General features: G+C 47.0%; 1 protein-coding gene across 1 annotated transcript in view; it reads right to left on the bottom strand.

Moving 5' to 3' along the window:
- pvalb6 (parvalbumin 6) overlaps nucleotides 1–8164 on the bottom strand; it is a 44161-nt gene extending 35997 nt beyond the window's left edge. Inside the window, exon 1 of the mRNA XM_030342282.1 lies at nucleotides 7703–8164. The gene's annotated coding sequence lies outside the window, so the exon portion shown is untranslated. The remainder of the gene's footprint in view (nucleotides 1–7702) is intronic.
- Nucleotides 8165–9002: the final 838 nt, after the last annotated feature.

The raw sequence follows: 9002 nt of genomic DNA, 5'->3' as shown, positions 1-9002 counted from the left end.
GAGCAAATGAACTGCTGCCATTCGGGGTAACTCGTATATAATTCTTAAGGCGTTCGGAGCGCAGTTTCACCCCGGAGGGCATCTTTCACTCTGTTATACTCGATTCACGAACCTCACTCCCAATTCAGGTCACCACACCAAACTAACACCTGGTTCACGGACCAGCAGTTGTATGCAGCAGGGGCTTTCGAACCAGCAACCCCACGTTCTTAAGGCACTGTGTTTGAGATTGACTTTGGTAGATACCGGTCACTCTAATGCACATCTACTTTATGTAGGTTTACCCTTCAGATGCATGTGTATGTGTGTTTCAATTGCATTTGTTTTAGTGAATATCTGAAACACCAACTTTGCTCGAGTGAATTTTCAGCAAATTAAGATGTATTGACGGTGTAACGCAATGTTCTTAATTACTCGGACCCATCTACATCTCCCATCCACCCTTCCCATCCAACCTGAAGGGGTTAACAGAACATTGGGTGGGGGAACATCTTGCGCATATACCCCACCATCAATTGCGACAATATTGGCCAAACCTGCACCAGCTGATGTGTCCAATAAAGGTTTCCAGCCTGGGACCCATAACTCTTTATTAGCGGCTGGCTCAAACCTGTGGCCCAGGGCCAGAGATGAATAAAGCAACACTAGACCGGGGACAACACACATCCGATACATGCATAGACAACGCATTTATTTCTGTTTCTTGACCGGGTTACAGGAGATGAGACACAAAGGATCGTATTTACACACCGATCGAAAATGGAAACACATGCTGAATATATTTGTGGGTGCACACAAGCAAACACACAGAAACACAAAAAAAACCACACACAAACAGATACATGTAAATAGATACTAATGTTCTGATATGTAAATAACATCAGCTCAATTGAGGATAAAAACACCCACAAAAACATGCACACATACACACACACATACACTCGCACAAACTCACACAGACAACACACGCACATATTCTCTCACTCACGCATAACATTGCGACCCTGAGGATCAAGACACACACTTCGACAAAGTGTATATGCTCTATCACACATAGACCAATGCACGGATGGAAATCAGCCCCACATCCATGCTGTCCTTTGAGTGTGTATGTGTCTAAAATGGTGCATAAATGTGGCAGCAGGCGCTGTAGACACTGCACCAGAGGTCCTGAACATCTCTCCCCAACCTAACCTTGGTAGCTTAGCCTGGCCTGAATGGCCTGCTCCCAAGATCGAAGTCTTTAGTCTTTGCCACTTATGAAATTAGATATTGTTTATGTGTATGTGTGTGTGAGTGTGTGTGTGTGTGTGTGTGTGTGTGTGTGTGTGTGTGTGTGTGTGTCTGTGTCTGTGTGTGTGTCTGTGTGTGTGTGTGTGTGTGTGTGTGTGTGTGTGTGTGATAGTGTGAGTGTGTGTGATTGTGAGTGTATGTATGTGTGTGTGTGTGTGTTTGTTTGTGGTGCGGGTGTGTGTTTGTGTGTATGTGTTTGTGTGTGTGTGGTTCTGTACTCGTGCCAGTTTGCCTGTGTGTGTGCTATTTTATTGCTGTGAATCAATAGGCTCCAAAAATATTTTTCCGGTCAAAGGTACAGGCTGCCAATGCATCTTTTTTTCAAAGTTCAGAGAGTTGAGTCGGACGCCCTCTGTAACTTTGGTCAGCTCCCCTTTGGTGTCGGCTCAAGTTCATTTCCATCCTTCGTCCCTTCCTTCCTTCCTTCCTTCCTGCTGACCAACAGCTCTCCTACAGCTCTCTTCCTTCGTGCTGACAAATAGAAACAGTTGACTGCAGTCAGTCTGGAACCACATGGATGAAGTTGTCTTTTGCATGTAACTGGATGCGTTCCTGTCCCAATGATTTTCCCATGTGTGTGTGTGTGTGTATTTGTTTGCGTGTGTGTGTGTGCATACGTGTCTGTGTATGCATACCATATAACGGGAACGACACCCCTTCACCCTCAGGGAAATAGTTGAGATAACCTTTCGAACAACACTTGAGTGTCTTCTATATTCCTACAGCTGTAAGCTATCTAATCTATCCAACTTAATACAACCTGCGAATTCAGCGAGAACATAAAATCTCCTTCTGAAAACCATGTCTTCTTCTTCATCCTAATCAGTGTTTTAATTAGCTGCCGCCACTGGGAGCGGTCAGGTGAGCCCGGAGAGATGAGCGTCGCTTTAATTGCTCATTTAATGGAGAGGTCTTTCAGGACCGAAAGAAGAACAATTTAAATTATTTTCAAGTGACCTCGGTTATTTGCGTGATCGACTTGTCGCGCGCTTTGGCGTGCCGAATTAAGAATGGGAGTAATTACCAGAGGCTCTTTAATGGCTGTTGGAGTCCGGCGGGAGGCGAGGGCTGGACATGTGTTCACCCCTTGGAGGGTACAGTATACAGTGTACACGAACGTCAGCATGTTAATAAACCAATGCAGTGCATCTAAAACATGTTAACACACAACCAGTTAACTACATGTACCTTAACACCAGTACATGTTCATAAGTATGTTAACACACCAGTACAGTACATGTATACAGTCCATGTAAATGAACACCAGTACAGAATGTACATTTAAACCAGGACATGTTCATCAGTACGTAACACACCAGTACAGAATGTACATTTACACCAGTACATTAGTATGATTAACACTAATACAGTGCATGTAGACATTGGTGCATTTGAGATCCATGATGGAGCAGGTTAGGGGTTAGATAGATAAATGGAAGGATAGATGGGTAGATCTTTAACTTTTCCCATGGATGTTTATCATCCCAAACCCATTGAAACACTAAGTCCCTTCATACTAGAGGTGAGGGAAAATTCCTCCACCAACCAGCCACCCACCAGGGTTACAGAGGGCTTGCATCCTACTCAGTAACACTGGAATACAAACACACACAAACACTCTAATGCACAATACAACCTTCATCTGGCAGGTGTAATGTGGGATGACAGAGGGATCAGTTGTACGCATCGATATAAAAGAACCCACACACGCGCTATTGAGGTCTGAACGAAGCGTTTATTGCTTGTTCAACCTGTTAAGACCTCTGTTCCATTTTAAACAAAAGTGATGATATCAAACTGAGAGTGTGCCACTTCTGATCACTGATGTATCTGTTGTATTGTTGGTCAAAGGTGTCGTACGTGGGTAGAAGGCCCCACAGATGATACACCAAATTGACAGCTAAATAAAATGTATTCACGTATGTATTTTTCTGAAGCACATTGTTTTCTCGCCACATAAACCGCCCCCGCCCATTCACCACAACCTCTTTCCCCACATGATCGGCCACGACATTTGAGTGCAGCAAAGCGATATTGGGATTGCTGCTCAATTATAGCAGGACGGATTCGGCGTCTTCTGAAAGCCACATGTTTTGTCTCCTACGGAGCCCCGTAGCGCATCCGCAGCACGACGCCTCTCTCTCTGCCTGCAAATTAGCCCTTCAGTGTCTCCTCTCTCTATCTTTAGAGGCGATTTGTTTATACGCATGCGGATGCTAATCTGCTGTTGATTGTCGATTTTGTTTGCTCGCCTCGTAAATTCCCTTGTTAATCCCGGCGTAGCCAAGACAAAGACGGAATTGGTTTTAATTACGCACGCCTGCAATGTTTGGAATGAATAATGAACTGCTCGTCCTGATTATTATTTTTTTATGTGTCCGTATGTAACATGGTGCAGGGTTGTATTAGGCCTTCTGTATTTATTTTAATATGTAGCTATTCAGCACAAGCTTTTATCCAAAGTGTTTTAAACTGAATACCCATGTCATTAAGGAGCAGAGAGGCAGTTATAAGGCATCCACCTCAAGGATGCCTGTGGTAAGACTGCAGGCATAGTTGGGAATCGAACAGAGTAGCATGCGGCTGGCACTGAAACACCCCAACCACTACTCTAAATACCTGGCTGTCATTAGAAGCATTCAAACGCTCAGCAGGTGTTTCCTCCCCTATATCATGCGCTGACTTTGTCCATAATGACTGTTAAAAGCAAACACACACACTCACAAAGATGCTGTTTCCCCTTTCCCAGCAGTGAAGATCATGAAGGCAGTCACTGCGGTTCACACATCAGCGCATAACACCTGTGTCGCCTCACAGCCCTCCACTGCTGTGCGCGCACAAGCACGTGCACACACAGTCACATCAGTGGACATGCACACACACACGATTCATAACATGTTTCAGTTTATGACGACAGCCCCCAACACCGCCACCACCGCCACCACCGCCTACAGTCGAATACCAATGACACAGGTCCTAAATCTCCTCCATGTTGTACCTCCACGCTCGTCTGAGCATCCACCTTTGCACCACCACCACAGTCAGCGCCCATCTGCTCTGCAAGAACACCCATTTAGGGACGGAAAATGTGTGCATTACACTCTCTCTCTCTCTCTCCCTTTTTCTCGCTCTCTCTCTCGCTCTCTCTTTCGCCTTCCCTCTTTCGCCCGCTCTCTGTCCCTCTGGTTTATTCCTTTTATATCTTGGGATGACATTTAATGAAATGGTTGTTTTATTAAAGACACACGCTTTTCCATATTCCTTGTACAAACACACACACACACACACACACACACACACACACACACACACACACACACACACACACACACACACACACACACACACACACACACACACACACACACACACACACTTAAACCAACATCAAACAGACACATACAACCCCAATGGTCGCGGTTTCAATCAGTTCATATTTCCTCCAGCGGGGGCAGTATTTCACAGCAGATTGCTTCACGGTCCCGCGGCTCCCGACAGCCATTAAATCTCCACATTCCCATGAAATCGCTGGATGATATGCAGCCGTGTGTCCCTGGCTGCATGTCTAAAGGGGCTGAACCTCTATGAGACATGATCTGATGTGTAGTGAGGAGGAGAGTGAGAGACAATAAAAGAGAGTGTGAGAGAAAAAGACAATAAAAGAGAGAGTGAGAGAGAAAGACCATAAAAGAGAGATAGAGGGGGGAGGGGGGGAGAGAACAAGAGGTAGAGCATGAGTGAGAGCAAAAAGTAGAGAGAGTGAACGAGGAGGGAAAGCGAGAGAGAAGGAGCCAGTGAGAGACTCATCAGATTATTCTCAGGATACATCACAATTGGCTGGTGAACCTCATAACCCTCCTTTGAGCATTGAGACAAAATAAAGACAATATCGACAAATATAGGTCAAACCGCAATGAACTCCACAGACTGGAGAGGGAGAGGGAGAGGGAGAGAGGGAGAGAGAGAGGGAGAGAGAGAGAGAGAGAGAGAGAGAGAGAGAGAGAGAGAGAGAGAGAGAGAGAGAGAGAGAGAGAGAGAGAGAGAGAGAGAGAGAGAGAGAGAGAGAGAGAGAGAGGGCCATTGGAGTAATTAGTATATTAAGTATGAACTATTAGCTAGACCAACATGTCTTTCTCTTTTTAGTGTCATACCTACTGCTTATTCATTCCCCCTCATTCTCCCTCCCCTGGCCTTCTTTCTATCCCTCTCTATTCGACTTTCCCGCTTTTCTTCTCCGGTCCATTTTTCCCCGCATGCCTGTGCCCAGATTCTCACTATTCACTCCTTTGTCCCTGTAATCTCAGTAATCCATTCTCTTTGTGTCTCTTTCAATGTCCACCTCCTCCCACTCTCTCTGTCCTCCACAAAACCTTTTCCTTGGTCAATTTTCACTCACTGTCTCCCTTTCCCCCTCTTTCCTCCCTCTCTCCTTTCAATCTCAGTTATCGCTCTTCCTCTCTCTCCTCCTCTTCCTCTCTTCTATCCCCTCCCTTTCTTTATCTCTCTTCCTATTCTCCATTTCTCCCTTCCTCACTCCCTCCTTCCCCTTCCCCCCTATTATCTCCCTCTCTCCCTTTCTCCTCTCCCTCTCCTCCATTCCTCTCCTCAACTTCTCGTTCCCCTCCATCTCTCCAGCTCTTCCTCCCCCCACTCCTTCTCTTATTTTCCAATGCATTCCCTCTCATCCCTCTTCCTCTCCCTCCCTACTCTCCTCCCCCTCTCTGGTCTCACCCCCATCCCTCGGTCTTCCCTACCTGTCCCCTGATGTGGCCGATGCACCAGCGGCTTCAGCCATAAACAAATGTCACTCTGTGATTGGCCGACGCTTACTCCGGACGGGGGGAAAAGAGAAAGTGATCCCCTCAGTTAGACAGCTGTTAATTTAAGGGGAGCAGGGGGGCATTGGAGAGAGAGAGAGAGAGTTAGGGCGGGGGAGGGGGTTGTGCCGGGAGTGTTGACGCAATGTGTAAGAAAGTCCTGACTTTGAATCTGTCGCAAGAACGCGCAGACACCGCGGTCTAGTTTTTTTTTTTTAGCTCGCATTTCTTTTTTTAAACCTAGACCTGATGACATCACAGTTTTCACTGCCAACGCGGTTTTACTGCCAACAGGGAGAAAGCAAGAGACCTGGCCATCGTTACAAGTTAAACGACGGTGTCACAGTGTGATACTGTGTGTTGCTGGGTCCGACCAACGTTATTTTCAGCTTTGATTCGCTACACTGCAGGCATCATATAATAAACCCCCCAAAAACGTTAAAGACCAAACATGCATGCTTGATGCATCTCTCAAACAGACGCACGAATACACACATAATGAAGCACACACACACGCACAAAGAAGCACAAACATCCTACACACATATGCACACTGGCACGCACACACACACACACACGCACACACGCACACACGCATACACTCACACACGCACACACACACGCACACACATGCCAGCACACACCGCTAAAGGCAGCCAATGGCCATGGTGGATTGCAGCAGGTCCTGTTTGTGAATGGGATTTCATGGTGGCAGGCGCCACTGCCTCGCTCTGCAGGCACTCAGCTGTTACGGCGCCCAGACCTCCCCCAACCCCCCCTCAGCCTCCCCCCTATCTGTCGCTGGCTGTGTGCCTCTATGCGTCCCGGTCTCTTTCTACATCCTCACACATCTGGATTCCTCCTCTGTATTTTTATTATGTTTTTATTTTTAATAATAGATTTGATTAGATAGATTCAAAGCCATTCCGGCAATCGCTCCTTCTGATTCAAATTGTATTTTTTTACAGCATCGTCTAAAAACTTCTCCTTCTCTCTGTCTCTCTTTCTATCTTTCTGACATTTTTTTTTGTTCTGTCTCATATCTTTCCCGGTCGCTGTTTTCCCTCTCTCTCTATCTCTCTTCCTCGATCTCTTTATTTTGTCTCTCTCTCTCTCTCTCTCTCTCTCTCTCTCTCTCTCTCTCTCTCTCTCTCTCTCTCTCTCTCTCTCTCTCTCTCTCTCTCTCGCTCTCTTTCTCCCTGCCATTCATTCAGACTGCTGCATCGCACCTCTCTCTCCATCTCCGCCATCCCATTCACTTTCCCCCAGCTGCTACATCACCGCTGTCACACACACAGCGACCGGCACCCCTCTATATTCTCTCTACTTTTTAAACATTATTTTTTTTTCATCCCCTCTCTCACTCACTTTCTCTCACTCTCGTTGTCTCCCTTTTTTTTCCTCTCTTGCTTCCTTGTATTCGACTAGCCATTCCACACATCTTCCTCCGTCTCGTTCATTCATTGGGTTCTCCACTCCACTTTTTTTCACGCACACACTCTCTCCTCTCCTCTTTTACACTTTCATCATCCACATCATCATACTCCTCCTCCTCCTCTCCTCTCTTCCTCTGCTCCGTTCATGTTCCTTACCTTCTGGTCGGTGGGGGGGTGAGATATTCAGAAGAAGCAGAGAGAGAGCGAGTGTCCCGGCTTCAGCTGGATCCTTGGAGGATGAAGAAGAGGGGGCGATCAAGCCGGAGTGCCTCGGACAACCAAGATGATGAAGAGATGAGCGAGGAGTGGGACACGAGCGAGAGAGATAGACTGACACTGAAAAGAGAGAGGGAGAGAGTAAGAGTGAGAGGGAGAGAGAGAGAGAGAGAGAGAGAGAGAGAGAGAGAGAGAGAGAGAGAGAGAGAGAGAGAGAGAGAGAGAGAGGATACCAAAGCAGATGTGGAAAGAGGAACAAAGAACGAAGAGAGTTTTGAAAAAACAGAGAGGTGGTGTTAAAGACCGAGAGGAACAGTGTCTGTCCAGTGAGTGAGAGAAGTCTGAGAGAAAAGATAGAAAAGAGAGAGGGAGAGAGAGAGAGAGAGAGAGAGAGAGAGAGAGAGAGAGAGAGAGAGAGAGAGAGAGAGAGAGAGAGAGAGGGTAGAAGAGCGTTCTGAGAGGAAGAGGAGGGGAGCTCTCTGGCAGGCTGGAGGTGAGATGAAGGGGAGAGAGAGAGAGAGGGAGGGAATGATAAAGGGAGAGGGAGAGGGAGGGGGGAGAGGGGTGGGGAGTTGTGCTGGACCGGGATAGGAGGGGATAGTGTGATGTTTAACAGGAGCAGCAGAAGGGGTATGGGGGAGGGGGTGGGAGGGTGGATGGATGAAAATGAGGGAGGGAGGGAGGGAGGGAGGGAGGGAGGGAGGGAGGGAGGGAGGGAGGGATCACAGCGATTGGACTGCAGAGAAAAGTTACGGAGAGAGAGAGACAGCAAGGGAGAGAGTGAAAGAGGGAGAGAGAGAGAGAGAGAGAGAGAGAGAGAGAGAGAGAGAGAGAGAGAGAGAGAGAGAGAGAGAAAGAGACCGAGCGAGAGATGGAGAGAGTGACAGCAAGGGTGGAGAGAGAGAGAGAGCGAGAGAGATAGAGAGAGATAGAAAGCGAAAGAGGGAGAGACTGTTACAGAGGAGGCTGGAAGAGGGAGATGGAAGAGGCAGTGTGAGGAAGTAGGAGGAGTGTGAAAGCAGCAGAGGAGGATGGGATGTTAAGGCAAGGAGAGTCTCCAAGTGAAGAACAAATACAGAAAAAGAGAGAAAATATCCGAGCTGTATGTAGTCAGCCTCGTAGTCTCATGTTATATAAAGTCAACCAGTCTTTAAATGCAGTCAGATACTCTTCTTATATATAGTCAGATACCCTTCCTATTTGCAGTCAGTCACACTTCCTATTTACAGTAAGATACTCT

This window comes from Gadus morhua, chromosome 2 (genome assembly GCF_902167405.1).
Source record: "Gadus morhua chromosome 2, gadMor3.0, whole genome shotgun sequence".
Classification (NCBI taxonomy): Eukaryota; Metazoa; Chordata; class Actinopteri; order Gadiformes; family Gadidae; genus Gadus; species Gadus morhua.
Note: the sequence above shows the minus strand (reverse complement) of the source record. Positions and strands in the feature narration are given on the sequence as shown.